The sequence below is a fragment of the Trematomus bernacchii genome, unplaced genomic scaffold, assembly GCF_902827165.1.
Source record: "Trematomus bernacchii unplaced genomic scaffold, fTreBer1.1, whole genome shotgun sequence".
Lineage (NCBI taxonomy): Eukaryota > Metazoa > Chordata > Actinopteri > Perciformes > Nototheniidae > Trematomus > Trematomus bernacchii.
Window position 1 is genome coordinate 100,315 of NW_022987742.1, and position 21,233 is coordinate 121,547.

Here is a 21,233-nt window from a genome sequence, read left to right on the forward strand (position 1 = left end):
AGTGCAATGTGTTGGTGAACCTTTGTTTCCTCCTGACAGCTCACTTAAAGGTATACTCAATTCAATTCAATAGCTTTATTAGCATGACCTCAGTTACATATAGTATTGCCAAAGCTCTGTATAGTTGCAACATCTATACAAAATATATATATATACAATATATATATACTCCCCCTTGTGGCCAAAGGGGGACACAACTCTTGTCTTCAGACGTATGCTTGAGCGCAGCAAAATGTAGCACAGTGACTATTTTGTCAACTCAACATCATAAAACAATAGCCTACATATTTGAGTAAACGGGACATTATAATCTCCGCACATTAACTCTATATTTGCCTCTGCCATGGTGCTGAAATGAAATAAAATAAACAATATATAGGGGTTGCCTCTTCTCTGAACTTCTATGTATCCTGCATCCCTCCAAATCAAATAAACCATAAACAAATACATAAAGTCGTGTTCACTGCAGCGATCTATTTCACACACAAAACAATATGAAAACTTGGTGATATGCAGTTTTCTCCTGGAGACCAAGGGAAGACAGCTTCTCCTGTTTTTTCAGCCTTTGTTATCATTTTGATAATTAAAAATATATATTCTTGTCTGTGGTTGTTTTTGCATTCAGGGCATACAAGAGGTGTAACATTATTTTAATACCAAAACTATATTGAAATAGAGTCTAGCTTGAACAGCAACTAAGTAGCTGTAACATTACTGGGTTATTTGGTGATAACTAAATAAAGTAACTTCAGACGCAGACGTCACGTAGCTTCTCAGACGAGAGGGGTGGCGACGAGAGTGTCACGTTACTTCTCTCGCGGCATAGTTCACGGCATGGTAGGCGACGATCGACACGATTGTCTGCTCAGTGAGTTCGTTCATTGGCACAAATCACACCTCATAGAAGTCTGCACTCTGCGCAGCCTGCACTGCTGGCTTTCTCCAAGTTTACAGTAAAACAAACTGGTGGTGTGACCAATGGCCATTTACAATTATTAATACTATTACTATTATTAGCATTAGTCTATATTTTGGTTGAAACTAAGCCAGAAAAAAAAAGAAAAACATAAATAATAATAAAAAAATATATAAATAAAATCGAATTTTAAAAATAATTTTCGATTATGGAGACTGTAACGAATATTCGAAAAATCGAATAATCGCTGGCATCCCTACTTCCTACCAAGGACATATCGGAAGTGAGCTAAAAAAGAATTACTATGATTATACATATATATATATATATATATATATACATACATACATACACAAACACACACACATTTTTATATAAATATATAAATGTAATGTTCGATAGCTTTGTTTCCAACATATTTGTTTGATGTTGTTCATTGTTGCATATGTTTCTGAGAGAATTGTCTTATCAAATACCATATCTATATGTCAGAGAAAGCAAACTGTCACAGAGAGACTTCTAAGATATTGTTCTCTTCTCTTATTGAAGGTACATTGAACTCAACGTCAAGTACTCCTCATTCTACAGAAGGTACAATGAGAACATGTCAAAGTTCTTAAAAGACAGACCAAGTAGCAGACCATGTGATGTCAAGGCTTACAGAAGCCCAGTTTTATGAGGCCAATGACGTTGTTGCAAAAGGCAATGGCATGTTCCATGTCAAAAGCCAAAGTCATCCTTGCACACAGCACCACATCAACTTTGGTGAAAGTATCATCATGTCATCGTGCACCTGCAAAGACTGGGCAAAGCACAAGTTGCCCTGCAAGCACTTCTGTGCTGTTTTTAATCATGTGCATGAATGGGGTTGGGAGAAACTGGCATCTAATTACAGGGATAAACCCCTCTTGTCCCTGGATAATGCATGTCTGGGACAGACTTCTTGTGAGAGGGATGACAGCGGCAGATCAGACATCACAGATCATACATATACACCGGTATCAGTGGAAATGCAGTCACCATGTAACGCTTTGCCCGAAAGGAAAAGACCAAGAAAGGTTAAACAAAGAAGGGAATGTGCCAGTCTCTTGCGTGAGATTACTGACTTAACATACCATCTGCAAGATGAAGATTACCTTAAAACGTTAACTGACCAAATGACCAAGATCTTGGAAGATGTGAAGCTACACACTCCACATGATCAGAGCCTTCCTCTGACGTTCACACCTGAGAAAAGGAAGAAGGAGATGGCCAACTTACCTGTGAAAACCGTACCACAAAAGCACCCATTCACAAAAAGGGTAGGCTGCTTTGCGGAAGCTATGAGGTTGAACTTCCGGGTCAGCATGAATGTGGAGGGAGTAGAGAAGGGTCCTGATGAATGTGGAGGGAGTAGAGAAGGGTCCTGATGTATGTGGAGGGAGTAGAGAAGGGTCCTGATGTATGTGGAGGGAGTAGAGAAGGGTCCTGATGAATGTGGAGGGAGTAGAGAAGGGTCCTGATGTATGTGGAGGGAGTAGAGAAGGGTCCTGATGTATGTGGAGGGAGTAGAGAAGGGTCCTGATGAATGTGGAGGGAGTAGAGAAGGGTCCTGATGTATGTGGAGGGAGTAGAGAAGGGTCCTGATGTCTCAACAAAAAAATAATCCCTATTAAATTATCCATACATATTTTTATTCTATTTAATTACAACTTGTATTGCAACATTTGTACTTTAACTCTGTAAGGTTAGTCTTTTTATTGATCTTGTATTGCACATTTGTTTTCTTACTTCCTGTTAATGTACATCTTTAAATTGTATTTTATTATATCTTTGTTGTATTGCCCTCTTTTACTTTCACTTCTTATTTCAACATAAATATTGTTATTTAAAATCATATTGAACATTTCTGCTTTCATTTCTTGTTTGTTTTATATGTTTATATACATATGGTTATTTTATTTTGCATTGCCAATTTTTGATTTTACTTCCTATAGTTACATTCATCTTTTTATTATATTTTTATTATCTTGAAATTCACACTTTTACTTCTTGTGTATATATATATATACACTTAGCTATTTATTAAGTATGTTATTTTGTTTGTTCTATAATTGAGCAACTGTCACAAAACAACATTATCCTCCACAGGATAATGAAATGATTGTGATTTAACTTCCATGATGAAATACTGCTCAGATATCCACCAGATCTTTTAGTGATTTTTTGTCTCTCTTGGAGAAATTAAATCGCAACATCCAAAAAAAAACTTCAAAACACAAATACACAACCGAAAATAATACATTTAATACTATAATATAAAGAGATGGACGAATTCATTTCAATAAACATGTGAAAACTAAATCATACAGGTTTTAAGGGGTTTATTTGTGTGAAGACGGCAGCAGCCAGCGTCGTCTCTTGTCCTCGTGGCAGATTACGTCACTTTCTCCTAAAACCCAGGAGATATACGATCTAGCACTAACCGTGGACTGGACAGACACAAAAGATATACCGCACTCACTAATGATGTCACAACAATCAATTTTCAGGTTTTCATTTTAAAGAGTAAGAAGAGTCATCCTCACAGCAGGTGCCGCCTTAGAGAGACGAGAGTGTGTTTAATGTTGTGCCCTGCTGAGCTCAGTCCCTCTGCGGGGCGTAGCAGCCGTTGCAGGTCAACAGAAACTAGCATCCCAGTGCCGGTGTTATGCCGTAGATTGAAGCCCTGTCCGCGGGGACGAGCAAAGGTGACGTCATCGCCTGTATTGAGCTTCGCCTAGTTTTCAAAGCTTTTTTCTCTCTTTTGAATGATATATTTCACATCAGATTAAACAGCAAACGGCTGAATAAAGAATGTGCATACAATTGCAAGGGTGGTGAAAACTGCACAGCACATCACCAGGACGGAGCTGCCATCCATGGAGGACCTTTACTCCCAGCGGCTCAGGAAGAAATCACTACGGATTATCAAAGACCCCCATCACCCCAGCCACAAACTGTTCTTTCTGTTGCCGTCTGGCAGACGTTACCGCAGCATCCTGGCAAGGACAAGAAGATTCGGAGACAGTTTCTTCCCGCGGGCAGTGAGACTGTTAAAAAATTGAACTGTTGAAACAACTTCAAACATTCAACTGCTACTCAGTAGTATGTATCTAATACCTAATATATATATATCATTCCAATAACTTGTATATAGACTCATACTGCACTATTCCACATCATCACTTTATTTTATTTTTATAACTATTATTATTTTTGTATTGCTCATGCTCTTATTATTATTATGTTATTATGTTGCATTGTTGGAGAAGCCTGTGACATAAGATTTTCAACTGCATAATTACTCTGTAGCTATGTCAGATTGACAATAAAGAACCTTGAACCTTGAACCTTGAAGGTTGCTCGTTTTAAGGAAAGACAATAATAATAATAATAATAATAATACATTTTATTTTTAGGCACCTTTCATGACACCCAAGGACACCGTACGATTTGTTAAAAAATAAATAAAAATAAAAAGCTAATAGGCAACAAAACATGATAAAAACACAAACAGGAAATCATGGAGGAGACAGTCAAGTGGACACAGATGAAACATATAATGGGGAGCACTACAGTGAGTAGGCAGATCTGAACAGGTGGGTTTTTAATTGTGATTTGAATATGGTGATTGTGTCTGACTGTCGGATGTGCGGGGGGAGGGAGTTCCAGAGTCTGGGAGCAGTGCAGCTAAAAGCCCGAGCACCCATGGTGACGAGGCGTGGGGTGGGGACGGTTAGCAGACCAGCAGAGGAGGAGCGGAGGAATGAAAGGATAAGATGTCATTTGTCAGTATAGTCCTATTTCTTAAAACCTTCGCTGTTGTTTAAGTGTCTGATACTTGATAACCACGAATAGTAAGCAATGATAGTAATGATATAACATATATGATAATGTCAGACACATTTTACTTTAGAGTAGAGGGGAATTATTGAAACGGGATTTGTACAGTGTTCCACGGCATCCGCCGCTGCGAAAATGTGGGACAGGGCTGAAAAGTGGGGGGGCCAATGGCCCCCCTGCTTCCGGCGCCCTTGGCCAGAGGCTCTGGAGTCAGCAGCAGGTCTGAGAGGGGAGTGGAGCTCCTCCTTCATGACTGGCTCTGGCTGCTGATAGGCCAGCTGAGGGTGAGGGGACCAATCAGCCGTCAGTCTTAGGTGCTCAGGCAGGTTCTGATCAGAGGGGGAGGAGAGAAGAGCAGGAGGAGCCCGTCTGACTCGTTTTGAAGTGCGTCCTGTTTGCTGTTCCCCTTCACTTCGTGCTCGTCATGCCGCACCTTCTTCTTCTCTCTAAGGTTTGTAACTCTTTGTGACTTTAGAGCTTTTAGAGACAACTCTGATTATCAATCATTGCTCAGAGAATAAGAACAACTCTTTGTGACTTTAGTTACTTCAGTGCAGCCGCGGCGCCAGGATTTCAATTGTGGGTGGGCCAATGTCATTTCGGCTGGGCCTGTTCTAACAGATGTTTCTCGTTAACAAAAATGTAATAAAAATAAATGCCTGCATATCATTGTAGGCAACTGTGTAATGCATATTTCCTATAGTAAAGACACTTTTTCAAAACCCTTCTCTTTTAAACATTTTCACTTATGAGAAGCTTAAATATTATTTAAATGATTAAGCCGCACGCCGCAATGAGTGAAAATAAATGTTATACTGCATGTTATTTAGTTTTGGTTCACAATACATGTATACGTTTAGAAACAAAGAGCATACAACGGCAGAATATGGAATAATGAGCGAACACCTGATGTGTGTCTGTGTGGTTAGACTGCAGCGTGCTGTCCTTTAGCGGATCTAGCGAAGTGAGCGGCCGTGCGTAAAAGGCACTGGTTCTCTGACGCGGCACTTTTCAGAGGCTGCAGATTTATCATTAGGCTACTTCCTTCTGATACTGCAGAGCTTTCATGAGCTGAAGTATACGTTTCATAAAGCAGCTGGGCAGCAGATACTGTTGCCTCACACTCATAAGCTTTGCTGATTTGGGCTGGAGAATGCCGCGTCAGGGTGCGCTCCGGTAGTTGCAAATGGCATGACATTTTAGCTCTACGTTTCTTAATAATTTTCCTAGATATTTAGTCTCAATATGAAATGAGGAATCTCTTGCTTTGCACACGTGAGAATTATGTCCGGTGAAACTTTACGTGTTCCCGATCTTTCTCAATGATCTCTCCCATTCGGCCCTCTGGGTTGAGTATCTGGTGGAGGATGGTTCCATGGTCAGATTTCTCGCACTGTCTGTAGTTTGTATTTCTCTCCATAGCTACAGATGGAGCATCTTATTTTGGACAGTTTAAAACGCGAGGGTCGTGATTGGTTCGTGCACGGTCCGTGATGGCCGGCCGGCCCCCAGTCTGACTTGATACCGCCCCCGTGATAAATACATTTAATTATTGTGAAGCCAGCTGCAATGGATCATTGATCCACCAGGGGTGCAGTGGGGTTCCACACTGGAGTCATGTGTGGAGTCTTGTACAGTATGTCTGGTACTAATGTATAGCGGATCTTTGTTAAGATCCATATGTCACGGATAGGATCATAGTTTGTGCTAAATAAGACATGTAATCATTTACAAAACATCACCATGTTGTTATTTAACAAAATAATGTTGTTTAGTCGAAAAAAACGAACAGCAGCCGGCTCTCGATTTTTAATCCTAATTTAATCGTTTATGTTCGCCGAATTGACATGAAATCACTGACAAATATGAATATACTGTATTCAACTTCATTAAAATGTTATTAACGTGCCTAAACTCAGTAATTCACTAAAAATTACTGATCCCTCCGCGTCGCGTCGCGGAGGGATCTTGATCCCTGGGTGTTATTTTTCCCCATAATGACCAAGTCGCTGCAAATTATCCCGCTTATTACATGGCCACATTCTCAACAAAGTAACGACATGACTCCCAATATTAATTAAAATGCTTTTATGGATTTAGAAAATATTTTTATTGATTTAAAAAATAGTTGTATGTATTGATTTAAATTTACATGCATCCGCTAAGAAAAATAGTCCGTTGTTACCGTTTTTTAAACAGTCAGAATGAAATGGCAGCTCTCAGCTGTGTGTTTACACTCCTAATGGCCCATCACAGCTCTCCCCCCCCCCCTGATCTTTCTTTTCCAACAGTTAAGTTAACTGTAGGTTACTCTGAGTGACAAGCTTACAGTTAGTGAAGTAACACTTTTTTTTTGTGAGTCACGACCTCGCTGTTTCATTCTAACATAACGCTCCAAATATGACTGTTTCCACTCGGACTTCAATACAGCAACACCATTGTTTGGTTTCCATGGTAGCGTGTCTCTTTAGTAGCGTGCACTCCTTTCCTGTAAATTACAGGTCCAGCCAGGCAAAACAGTAATATGAAATATGAACGTTAGTTTTTAACTGAAATGATCAAATAAAGTCAAAATGTCACAGTGTTTACAAACATTGACCATACCATTCACCAGCCCCCACCCCACTATGTTGAGTATAGCCTACTCTTTGTTTAAAACGAATTGGCCATCGGAATGTGTGTGTCCCAACCGCCCCCCTGTGATATCTCTTCTCCAGCAGTCTGTAGGTTTGTGTTCGCAGATCATCACCCTTAGCTATTTCAATTACCTCTCAAACAACCTAAACTAGTTATAAATGTTTATTTTAAATAAAGTATGTTTCTTCACATGTTAGGTCTATATTGAAGGTTCATTGAAAGTAAAGCTTACTTTGGTTCTTGTGCTCTAGTTCTTCAAGGAATCTTACTGAGAACGTTATGTTTCCTCTGACTGCTTATGCCAAAAGCAACGACAAATTATCTGTTTTAAATACCTTTTTAGACCGTAAACTTTAGAATGAAATGTAATACCGGTTAGTTTTTTGTGTTTGTGGAGGAAACTTCTGTGTAGTAATGCATGGAGTCACCGACTCAGGAAGGAGACACGGTGAGAGTTGGAGCTTTGATGTCAAACACTGATGGGTTTATTCAGAGTATTCGGCCGGAGGATTCACATCACAAATCAAAGAGTCAGAGGTTCTGACCACACGGTAGAGTTGCCACGTCAATTCTGAAGAGCCTCTCTCTATGCTAGACCTTTTAACTGGTTCACAGAGAGAAATCAACATCTCTGAAGGAGTAGACTAAACACTGAATCATCTGCGTCCGACGCTCATGGCCTCAAGGATTTCACATCCTAGAGCCCACAAACACCGATAAAGAAGTGCCTCAGTGTTCTCACAACAATTACCCTACGTGCCAGTCAAGTTGACCGGTCTCACACTGGTGACAACAACACATATGGCACCAAGGCCTTTCCTTAAAGGAGATAACATATGTCAGAGTAAAAGGTTAGATATCTAGAAGAATTATTCCTTAACAGTGTTCATACTGACAGAAGAAGAACTAAATTAAGTATGAATGAGAATAAGACTTATGTGATGTATTGACATTTGATCAGTATAAATGTATTACTAACTTTATCCACTGTGGTACCGAAGCTTGGATCACCGCCAAAGACATGGCCGAGGGCAGCTGGCAGCTTTCAATATTTTTCATGTGCGATTCTAACGCTTTCAGAAAGTGAAACATACAGCATCATTTGAGGAAAATAAATCAAAATAAGCGTTATAAATGAACCCTGACTACTTGTGTTTAGGACTCACTGTATTTTGGTACTCTCTAGGTCTGTGGGCCAAATCCGGCCCCCGACTTCATTTGATTTGGCCCGCAAGAGCTTCAAAACATAAAATATGTTTATTATACGGTTTCATGCCACTTTACAGAAGCACAATGTCCATAAACTACATGTACCACAATGCATCTTGTGACATGCGCACTGAAGAGACTTGAAATTATTTGAAATTATTTGCCCTAAACTTCTGCTCTCAGACATAATTAATGATGAAGTTATTACCTTATCCGATAATAATCCAATGCAGAGGCAATAATGTTATATAAAACATTATTTATATATATAGTCTTAAAGTTACAACCGGCCCTTTGAGTGCAACCTTAATGCTGATGTGGCCCGCGATGAAATTGAGTTTGACACCCCCTGCTCTAGGTAATGGAAATGTGAACATGGAGGTGTAAAGATGCGGTTGCAGGTCAACACAAGACAACACATTAACTATTTAAATGGTCATAAGACATACACTGAGCACTTCCTTGGCATCAAGGTAATCACTAGAGAGAATACATTTGTGGAATAATAATCTTTTCTAATACTGTGGACATGAAATAGAAATTGAGGAGCTACATTCCTGGAATATGTGTACTGAGTCATGCTTTGTTGCGAACACAACAGTGGGGAGCCTTTGTTGCAGTCGCCTCAAAAGACAGAAAAGAGGGAGCCATGCACCAGTCTTTGAAGCTGTCAATCTCTTCTGTCAAAGACCATTGCAAGACTATTTATGTTTGGATTCTCACTTGAGGAATCTTAACCTGAGCCACAATAAATTGTCTATAAATAGATTCCCAACATCTCAGTTGTATTAAAAATGAATAAGGCCATCTTCACAAAAAGTTCAAAAGCAGCCTCTTGCCATTCTGTCTAATGTTATCTTTGTGCTTTTGCTGTGCTGTCCCTCCTAATCAAACTCGGGGTGTGTGTGTGTGTGTGTGTGTGTGTGTGTGTGTGTGTGTGTGTGTGTGTGTGTGTGTGTGTGTGTGTGTGTGTGTGTGTGTGTGTGTGTGTGTGTGTGTGTGTGTGTGTCTTTATGACTCAGAATATGAATACATTGGGATTTGATATGGGGGGGGGTTCTGTTAGAAGGTGCGACGGGGGAGGGGGGGAGAGAGTTAGACGCTATTTTAAAGTAAATTCAACACATATCGACCCTAAATATAGCATATATTAAGAACGAGAAAGTGTTAACATCGTTTTTTGTAAACATATGACCAATGTGCGAGGGTGATGACATCAGAGCATCGTCCTATGGGCTTAGCCCCGGACAGGTACAACAGGTATTCACTCAGAGGGGGGTAGTTACCCATTTACATGTCAAAAAGCAACATACAGTAGGCGGGTGGGGGATGGTGAACGTTTACATTTATCTACAGAATACATTTAATTTAAGGGGAGCAGTTACTGAGAAGTATATAATGAGAACTGCTACCAATGGTGGCCTATTTAGTTTATTAAGAAATACATATTTTTAGCTTTTTTTTAATCTGCAGTAGGAAATGCAGAGAGTAGCGACAGGGCTGGTCCAACCTGATCTGTAAAGTGATCTAACTAAGTGCTATTGAATGGGGGGCTTATATGCATTTGAAAAGCAATATAAATCACACAGTTCGTATACAATAAGCTTTAAAAGCACCATCGATAACCATTGCCCTTCTCCTATTCAAACCAAAAGAGAAAATGCAGATATTACACTCTGAAAAGAAAGGGTAGACATATCTGTACTCTTAGTGCCAAGTAGCTAAGCTATTCATTCGCAGAAATGTAAAGTGATCTATCTAAGTTCTATTCATATTCTTGACGGGAAGAGTTAGTATACAATAGAGTTAGAGTTAGTATAGCGCCGTTTACACGAGGAGAAAACTGCTTGTATCTGCATAGTTTCGCGTGCGTATAGCCCTATTATTTACACGAGGCCGATAGAAACTGACCCCACAAACGATAACGGGTCCCAAGGTGGATAGATTTGCAAACGAAACGCTCTGGGGGGTCAACCGAGTCCGTGTAATCACCTCTATACGAATATTTCCTGAAAAAATAACGATAGCCCCACCTCTCCCCACCTCTCCCCACCTCTCCTGCTCACTTCTGTAGCATGGCTGTGTTAATTAAACGCACAAGGGGTTCTTGAATGAAATAATATTATAAAAGGCAAACCAGAATTGTTAACGCCCAATATACTCCTTAAACAAAATAAACAGAGTCAGATTTCATGCATTGATCCATTATATTGACAAAGGAGGATCTCACCCGGTGTTTGTAGAGAATATCTCTCTGAGCGAGTCCTCTCCACGGAGACATGCTCCTCCTCCTGTCAGTAGCTACTGCTAGTGCTACTGCTACTGACCATGCTACAGATATTAGTGCAAAAATATACAGCTCCTCTACCACAACCATCAGCAACAAGTGGACATGGAGAATTACATGAACTACATGTTGCTAAATCCACAGTAATTATATAACATATGTTAGACACTGTGTTATTTTCAATCAAGCCTAAAAGATAATGTGTTCCAGGATGGTCATAGACTCACCAAAATCACACTGGTGTTGCCTGTTCCCCTCTAGTTTGTGCTCGCAAAAGCATTTTACTCTGGGCCCAGCAGGTGAAAAACTAAAGAGGGGCTTCCATATCCGGCAGACCAGGTGTTGTAGCTGCCGGATTTGGAAGCCCCTCTTTAGTTTTTTACCTAATGGGCCCAGAGTAAAATGCTTTGGTGAGCATAAACTAGAGGGGAACAGCAAACACCAATGTGATTTTGGTGACGGTGTGACTGTCCTGGACAAAGATATAGGGGGGGCGTCATATCTGGCAGGAAAAATACCTGCTCTGCTGAACATGTTAGAGAACAGTGCAGATCTTCCCTATTGACACCAGGAAAAACCTAGTCTAAAATAAGGAACATTAATAGTGTGATATAGGCACAGATATAAGATCAATAATACACTTTATTTTAGGGCACCTTTCACAACATTCAATGTCACCTTAAAATAAAATAAAAAATAAAATATGAGTGGCATTACAATACAAACATGTGTTGAGTAGGAAACCACAGAGGAACATTACATTCAAAGGAGCAATTCAAGCGAGTGGAGCCAGTTTGAACACATTATCTTTTAGGCTTGATTGAAAATAACACAGTGTCTTACATTATCATATATGTTATATCATTACTATCATTGCTTACTATTCGTGGTTATCAAGTATCAGACACTTAAACAACAGCGAAGGTTTGAAGAAATAGGACTATACTGACAAATGACATCTTATCCTTTCATTGTCTTTCCTTAAAAAGAGAAACCTTGCAATTGTATGCACATTATTTATTCAGCCGTTTGCTGTTTAATCTGATGTGAAATATATCATTCAAAAGAGAGAAAAAAGCTTTGAAAACTAGGCGAAGCTCAATACAGGCGATGACGTCACCTTTGCTCGTCCCCGCGAACAGGGCTTCAATCTACGGCATAACACCGGCACTGGGATGCTATTTTCTGTTGACCTGCAACGGCTGCTACGCCCCGCAGAGGGACTGAGCTCAGCGGGATTGTTGTGACATCATTAGTGAGTGCGGTATATCTTTTGTGTCTGTCCAGTCCACGGTTAGTGCTAGATCGTATATCTCCTGGGTTTTAGGAGAAAGTGACGTAATCTGCCACGAGGACAAGAGACGACGCTGGCTGCTGCCGTCTTCACACAAATTAACCCCTTAAAACCTGTATGATTTAGTTTTCACATGTTTATTGAAATGAATTCGTCCATCTCTTTATATTATAGTATTAAATGTATTATTTTCGGTTGTGTATTTGTGTTTTGAAGTTTTTTTTTGGATGTTGCGATTTAATTTCTCCAAGAGAGACAAAAAATCACTAAAAGATCTGGTGGATATCTGAGCAGTATTTCATCATGGAAGTTAAATCACAATCATTTCATTATCCTGTGGAGGATAATGTTGTTTTGTGACAGTTGCTCAATTATAGAACAAACAAAATAACATACTTAATAAATAGCTAAATGTATATATATATATATATATATACACAAGAAGTAAAAGTGTGAATTTCAAGATAATAAAAATATAATAAAAAGATGAATGTAACTATAGGAAGTAAAATCAAAAATTGGCAATGCAAAATAAAATAACCATATGTATATAAACATATAAAACAAACAAGAAATGAAAGCAGAAATGTTCAATATGATTTTAAATAACAATATTTATGTTGAAATAAGAAGTGAAAGTAAAAGAGGGCAATACAACAAAGATATAATAAAATACAATTTAAAGATGTACATTAACAGGAAGTAAGAAAACAAATGTGCAATACAAGATCAATAAAAAGACTAACCTTACAGAGTTAAAGTACAAATGTTGCAATACAAGTTGTAATTAAATAGAATAAAAATATGTATGGATAATTTAATAGGGATTATTTTTTTGTTGAGACATCAGGACCCTTCTCTACTCCCTCCACATACATCAGGACCCTTCTCTACTCCCTCCACATTCATCAGGACCCTTCTCTACTCCCTCCACATACATCAGGACCCTTCTCTACTCCCTCCACATACATCAGGACCCTTCTCTACTCCCTCCACATACATCAGGACCCTTCTCTACTCCCTCCACATACATCAGGACCCTTCTCTACTCCCTCCACATTCATCAGGACCCTTCTCTACTCCCTCCACATTCATGCTGACCCGGAAGTTCAACCTCATAGCTTCCGCAAAGCAGCCTACCCTTTTTGTGAATGGGTGCTTTTGTGGTACGGTTTTCACAGGTAAATTGGCCATCTCCTTCTTCCTTTTCTTAGGTGTGAACGTCAGAGGAAGGCTCTGATCATGTGGAGTGTGTAGCTTCACATCTTCCAAGATCTTGGTCATTTGGTCAGTTAACGTTTTAAGGTAATCTTCATCTTGCAGATGGTATGTTAAGTCAGTAATCTCACGCAAGAGACTGGCACATTCCCTTCTTTGTTTAACCTTTCTTGGTCTTTTCCTTTCGGGCAAAGCGTTACATGGTGACTGCATTTCCACTGATACCGGTGTATATGTATGATCTGTGATGTCTGATCTGCCGCTGTCATCCCTCTCACAAGAAGTCTGTCCCAGACATGCATTATCCAGGGAGAAGAGGGGTTTATCCCTGTAATTAGATGCCAGTTTCTCCCAACCCCATTCATGCACATGATTAAAAACAGCACAAAAGTGCTTGCAGGGCAACTTGTGCTTTGCCCAGTCTTTGCAGGTGCACGATGGCACGATGATACTTTCACCAAAGTTGATGTGGTGCTGTGTGCAAGGATGACTTTGGCTTTTGACATGGAACATCTTGTCATAATGAGAACAGTCAGTGATTCGTTGTCCTCTGCAGCTGTAGTCAGTGGCAGGGTCCCCAAAAAGCTAGAGACGGCCCTGGTCAGTGGGCTCAAGGAAACTCTCTCTGGCATCTGGAGGGAAGGAACCTCTTGGATCAATGTGGTACAATCAGCAGACACACGTTGTCCTCTGCACAGTAGAAATCCCCAAAAACTGCAGTTCCTCTTCACACCACTGTTGCCTTGACAACGAGGCACAAGCAAAATGTCAAAACCTCCTCAGAGATGCGTTCTTTGCACAATTCTTCTGTTTTCTGTAGTGAGCAACATCTCACCAACACACTGATTCAGAGTACAACCCAAAGGTGGCGCACAACTATCCAGTGCTGCTGTAATCACAGCCAATCAGCCACTAGATAAAAACTAAATTTAAATCTCTCCCCCAACGGGTTACAAAATGGCTGAGTGTCCATATGTGACCTGCTCTATCGAAATCAGTCGCATTGACCCGAAGACACATTTTGAGTTGTATACACTGTTGGAAAGAGGAGATTCCTAGCTTTCTAATGATATCAAGATTTTTGTTGTACTCCAAATATTAAGCAAAATATGTCACATTATATAATGACTGTCACCGAGTCATCATTTTGAGAAAAAGGCCTTCAAAGTTTCCTCTTCTCTGGATCGATCTGATTGATTATTAGCGGAGCAAATGATCAAAATAGTCCGGAGGGAAAATATTTCCGTTTGGATTACTGGTCTGGGGGAAGCTCGCGAGTGTGTGTGTGTATGTGTGTGTGTGTGTTTGTGTATTTTTGCGTTTGTGTATATTGTGTTTGTTTCCCGGGGAAAACACTCACGAGAAACACCGGCTGTTGTTATGCTTGCTGTGACGTTAAATTACTCCGTTCTCCGCTTGTAAATATGCCGTTACAAGCTTCATAGTTGTATTTATCATCTAAATTTGCCGAAACAAGTTTAATATTCTGAAAGCCAAGACTTTGTTTAATTGAAATCAGATGAAAACAAACTGTAACGGACCCTGCCGTGTTATCTATGATTACTATATGCCTTACATTCATAATTTCAGCCGGAGGGAGGGGAAGCTGCGCTACGGAACAGCAGATTGCGATTGAGAGGTGCCTGTCATCTTCCCTTTACAAGCTTCACAAATGTATTTATCGTGTGATTTTGGAAATAAAAGTTTCATATTCTGAAAGCCAAGACTTTGTTTATTTAAAATCAAACAAAACACCCGAACCCCGAAAAAATAGTTTTTTCCGCAAATCCACGTTTATTTTGAAATGAGCCGTTGCGACATCCGACTGATTTCGATAGAGCGGGTCACATATGGTCAGGAATGCTGAAACATGTGAATGTTAAAACGAACTAACGGTGGTAGTTTACCCAGATTCTTTACTTCATCAAAAGTAGTAAAACTACATTGTAAAATCTTTTTTGTCTAGTTGACGTCCTGCTTTTAAATTATATTCAGGAAAATAAAATAAACATCATCTTTCAAATCTTCTTAAATTTGAAACCAAAAAGGTCTTCATTCTCCACCATGATCCATTTCAACATCAAAGTCCATAAAACTGATGATTTATCTTTAAAAACCATGAGGAATGACAGTTCTCATAAAACACTATTCTCCTTTACTTCAGTTCTAAGTCAGATGACCAAAACAAGGAAACCCTCCTTAACCACTATAGATTCTTCTTTTATCTTCTTGCTTATTCTATTCATTTTCTAATTGTTTATCTAAGTTCTGTTACAAGCATGGTTAGGTTGTAACAGAATACAAAACATCAAGTAACTGTATTCAATCCGCGCTATATTTGAAAACCCAAGTAATCTGATTACAGTTAATGAATATATTTTTGGAACACTTAAAGAAATTCTTGGTGGAAAAGTTTCCTCACAAAATGTAATCTTCATTACTAAAGCTGAAACCTAAAAAAATCATCACGGAACAGTTTTCTTTCCTTATCACTTAATTGTTTCAATAAAAACAAAAAAGGCATTGTGAAAACTCCCACTCTTGAGAACATCTCAACACTTTATTCCATCTAAGCATGAATGTTTATGACAAACACGCCCTATTAATCCAAAACGGTCTTTAGTGGTATACATTGTGAACTTTCTTAATATTAATTGTAAATTCAACGTATGTTCTCTTTAGAACAAAGATAGGATAGTTGCAGCTGAAACTGGTTAATAGCAACTTTCTGTTAACCTAGATAAGCATGTTTTTCTTATATCTAGTAATATATATTTATATTTTATTTTATGTTACTCATAAAACAGTAAACCATAGGAACATTTTCCAGAATAGTAGTTAACTTTATATAACTTTGACTCTCTGTAAACTCTTCAACACATCTTAATTCTAGGTGAAAATAAAAACTAAATCTTTTTATTTCAATATAGCTACTTCATATACTCAGTAAATCTCTTTTTACTTTCCCTTAATGTTACTGTATATAATATAATTTTTTCCTTTGAAATATAATTAAGTACAATTCTCAGTTAATGACAAATACCATTAAATTCACAATGCAATGCAATGGTAACAATCAGTTCTCAAAACTTCTCATAAAAACCACAATGTGACGTAACTATATTCTACTATGCTAAAAACAACAAATTATTGTTTCTTATTTATTTCAATATATCTACTACATCAAATCACATATTGATCTATTAATTTTCAATGTATTCACTCCAACTTCAGATCACTCATTGATCTTCTACTTCTTTTTGTTTTTAAACTCAACACTCCGCAGCCTTCTTTCAGGCATCAGAGAAAAGACAAGCAGACACACTCCGGGCTGCCTGCTCTCACAGCCGACAATTAGAGCATCTCCTCTTTTACAGAATGGGGAGAAGGGGGGAAGATACTTTCACAGACAAATACAGACACACCCCGGCTGGAGCTCTCAGCCTTTTCAGGAGAAGGGGGCTTCTTTGACCAATAAGAAATTAAAACAACAAACTATGGTATACCAAAAACATTTAGCGCTTTAAACTGAGTCTCTAACTCATTACGGCCTGACAAAACATGGTTTCCTCCACTTTTGTATTCAGTGAATTCACAGAGTCGCGAGCAGAGCTTTTTATATTTTTAACTCCCTCGACTCAGATCGGACTTATTAATCTCTTAATTACCGAACGGACCGGAACAGGCATGACCCTCCACCCTGTTTTTGTGCACTTGACTCGCAAAGCAAATTTGTATTCCTCAGCCAATAAATCTCTGAACCTTAAGACAAATCATTAGGATCTTCTCAGGCAGAATTCAAGACTACGAGCAAATACAGTGATTCCTCCAGCATAACATGTCCTTACGGCTAGCAAAGATCATATTCCCTCAATCAAACCCTTAGCTTCTCAGGCAGACTACGAGCAGAATACAGTGATCTCTCCAGTATACACATAAAACAAGACTAACAAACAAAACAAACAACCATCAAACAGATTTCAGCTATACCTATGCCTTAAATCCACTCCTCTGTTTTTTCCTCTTAACCAATACAACTTCAAAAGTCATTTAATTCCAAATACGTTTTGCTTACTGTGAGTCAGTATTTCCTCTGTGGAAGTCTCAAGTCTGGTTTCTCAATTCCTTGAGATTTTACCCCAGCCGTCTCAGGGCTGCCTGGCCAAGGGAGTTGAGACCCCCAGAGAAGGAACACAGCAACCTCCAGCATGGGCAATCTCGGTAGAACCTCCAAAATGTTGTGGCGATCCAGCACTCACACAACAGGAAAGAATGAAACAGAGAGGAATCAATAAAACACAAACACAGATATAGCTGATCAGTAATTATTATTTAGTTGTTGCAACAAACAAACAATAATGGGGAGTACATCACCTGCTGCCACAGCAGCCAATCGCGGAACTGTCTCCCAACGAATACAAGAAACACAGGGCTAGATATACTTTTCTAAATGACACACGAACATGTTCCCTCAACGCACACACATTGTCAGTTCTCCTAAACTTGGACATGTTCCAACCTTATACAGTCATACATGTTGCATCCTCTGAGTTCTACATGATCCCAGATTTCATGACCTTATTTAGCAGCTACCACACATGCCAATGTATACAACTGCTGGTGAAGAGTTTCAGCTGGTTGCCTATAGATGGATCTCCTTCCAGCAAACCAAATGAACACCACACAGTCCACTATACTGTTGCTTAATACCATGTGACATTAATGAATATACCAGAAATACACTGTAATAAACATTCTGCTATAACAACAGCACAAATTGTACCTCGCATCATGTTTCTTACAGCAGCTAAAGGAATAGATTTGGCATGGTTACCTCTCCAACAGTTGGATGGTTTTGATGGTCACTTTCTGGGGTGAAGCATGTGTGGTATTCCATGACTACTTCAACTGTTGAAGGATCAGCTGCAACTACAGCCTTTAGTGCTGCTGAGAGCTCCCTCCTCTTTGCTTTACTGTTCTCTGCAATCTGGGGAATATAGAAATGACATTGCAATTGGGATCATGACACGAGAGCAATTATAGCATTGAACGCACTTGTGCTGTGCTTGTGCTGTACCTTGAAACCAGGACATTTCATGACCTGACTGACAGTTATCTGGGCAGGGCAATCCATCTTCTTCATATTTTGTACGAGATGGCGTCTTGCATTGAAGACATGGTCTTCAAGCTAAGAGAAAAAAGGTGTATAGAAATACAATATTAATACATGTAGACATTTTCATGGTCTCCTCTCCATAACGTGGAGAACATAATTTTTGCTATGGTCCTTTCTTTTGTCTTCTTTAAAATATTTGTAGGTCCTGCTAATAAAACTATAGTGGGACATTATGTCATTACCCCTGCATCTGTACTGTTTGTGTCTATTTATTTTGCACATATACCATCCCCTGTTAAAATAAGTAACCAGTATAGGAAGAATTTGGTGCCAGGTCATGACCGTGAGCTGGTTGGGTTCTGTAGGTGAACAAAGGAAGGATATCCCCCTTTATTTTGTCTCAGAAGAGGCCATTGAATTTCGTTTCCTATTCCTCTAAAGTTTAAACGACTTATGTATTTACATAATGCTGATTCCTATGTTGTTATGTGTCAGAGTGTTATGTGTCATAGAATGCCACATAATGCATGTCATATTACGAATAGTTGTTTAATTTTCCTTTACCAATTATTTTAAGTTGTTAATGCATGTAAATTCATAAATATACCGCTTGTTTCTCTTTTTGTGCATGGTACTTCTCCTTTTGCCGAGTACACCTGTCCTTTCCCTGGTGGCATCCATATATCTTGGTGCCCACGAGTTGGAATGGCACCCCATCATATGGTACACATTTCAACTGCCAGTATATCTTTTTCCCTGGTGAAGGCTGCATGTCTGTATTGAAACATTTGTGACAAAAATACACATTTTATCCATAAAAGATGTATTAACACTGGTCAGTTTAGATTTGGAAAGACACGGAATTTGAAAATGTCTTAAGTAACTTTACGCCTGATAATTCAACCTGTTGCTGAATGTACAGTAAAGTTTCACGTCTTTTCCGCTTTTATCAATCTATGGGTTATGTAGAAAGCTGAAACTACCAACCAATAATTCAGTTGTTGTAGGCATTAAAACACAGAACACCAAAATAAACATTTTAGTGGTGTGAACGCTCGTGAACTGTCAACAGGAGGGTGGGGGAGCCTCGCTGCGGGGAAACTGTGGACCTCTGTCAGCGCAACTTAAATGATGCCGTTTAAAAGATGAATAAATTCACGGCTCGAACCGAGCCGTTCTGTGCCCCGTCTTATATATGTAATACTTATACTTATATACTTATACTTATATATTATTATTAGGGCTGTCAGTCGATTAAAATATTTAATCGCGATTAATCGCATGATTGTCCATAGTTAATCGCGATTAATCGCAAATTAATCGCACATTTTTTATCTGTTCTAAATGTACCTTAGAGGGATATCTTTCAAGTTTTTAATACTCTTATCAACATATGAGTGGACAAATATGCTTTATATGTTTGTTTATTATCATTTGAACAATGACAAATATTCTCATGAATATTAAACACAACAACCTGAACATTACAAATATTCGCCTCAATTCAACCTGGAACCTCTCTCATACTGTGTGTGTGTGTGTGTGTGTGTGTGTGTGTGTGTGTGTGTGTGTGTGTGTGTGTGTGTGTGTGTGTGTGTGTGTGTGTGTGTGTGCGTGTGTGTGTGTGTGTGGAGACACTGTGATGGATCGATGGAGCTATGTGCAGCTCAAGGCATATATGCTCGAATGGGAGCTGCCTGGACGCAATCATGTTGCGCGCACTATCCGTGCTGAGTGTGCTGACTTTTCGTACAATGTCCCACTGTCTGGCTACCTGCATAAAGTCAAGTGCTCGGCGCAGTTGTCGGCGAAATGTCATTGAAACAGCTCCTTATATCCGTCAGCGTAGCTAGCTAGCACCAGATGCTAACAACAACACGTAAGGTGTGCCTCGCTCGCGCGAGTCGCGCCACACATACACACTCCTTCCCGGTCCTCCCGATGGCCAGTCCGGGCCTGCCAGTGAGCGTGGTAGTGTGGTCTGCCACAAGCGGGTGGCAGGAGCGGGGCTGTCAGAATCAGCTTGTCGATGGTATTTTACACTCGATGCGCTCTGAAACTACGGCGGCCGAGGACAAAAAATACACATGCGTTAATCGCGTTAAAATAATTAGTGGCATTAACTTGACAGCCCTAATTATTATACTTATATACTTAGGCCTATATAGGGCCTACTTAATATTTGATTACTGACACAATGTAAGGCAAGGCAAGGCAAGGCAAGTTTATTTATATAGCACCTTTCAACACAAGGCAATTGTGTTGAAAAAAAAAAAAAATGTAGGTCATCGTTGTTTCTTCAATTTCCGATCTAACTTTACAAACTTACTATTTTCCCCGAAAACCTGTTCCTTTTTGTACACAATATACTTTGTGATCGTTGTTTCTTCAACGTCTGCTAACGCTTCCTCGAAATCCTTCAGTGTTTGAAAGATTTTATGTGAAAGCATCCTGTTTGTTGCACGTTGGCATCCTTGGCAGGCTTGTCTGTTGGAGCGCGAGCGCAACAAAAGTTGCCGTCTCATCCACGACCACTATTACGTCACTTCCGCCGCATAAAACCCAGGAGGTATACGATCTAGCACTAACTGTCCAGTCCACTGTCCTCCATCTGCGCGCGCCCGCAAGATGTTCTACGATGTGTTTGCTCCTGCGCTTCCACTATGAGTTCGGTCCAAATTCACATTTTACG

At 39.5% G+C, this 21,233-nt stretch overlaps 1 long non-coding RNA gene across 1 annotated transcript; it reads right to left on the reverse strand.

Moving 5' to 3' along the window:
• Positions 1-18,228: 18,228 nt before the first annotated feature.
• Positions 18,229-19,295, reverse strand: LOC117496398. Its single transcript, XR_004557281.1, has 3 exons — positions 19,149-19,295; positions 18,503-18,613; positions 18,229-18,412 (listed from the first exon to the last, which is right to left on the reverse strand). It is a non-coding gene; the product is annotated as an uncharacterized LOC117496398 (long non-coding RNA).
• Positions 19,296-21,233: the final 1,938 nt, after the last annotated feature.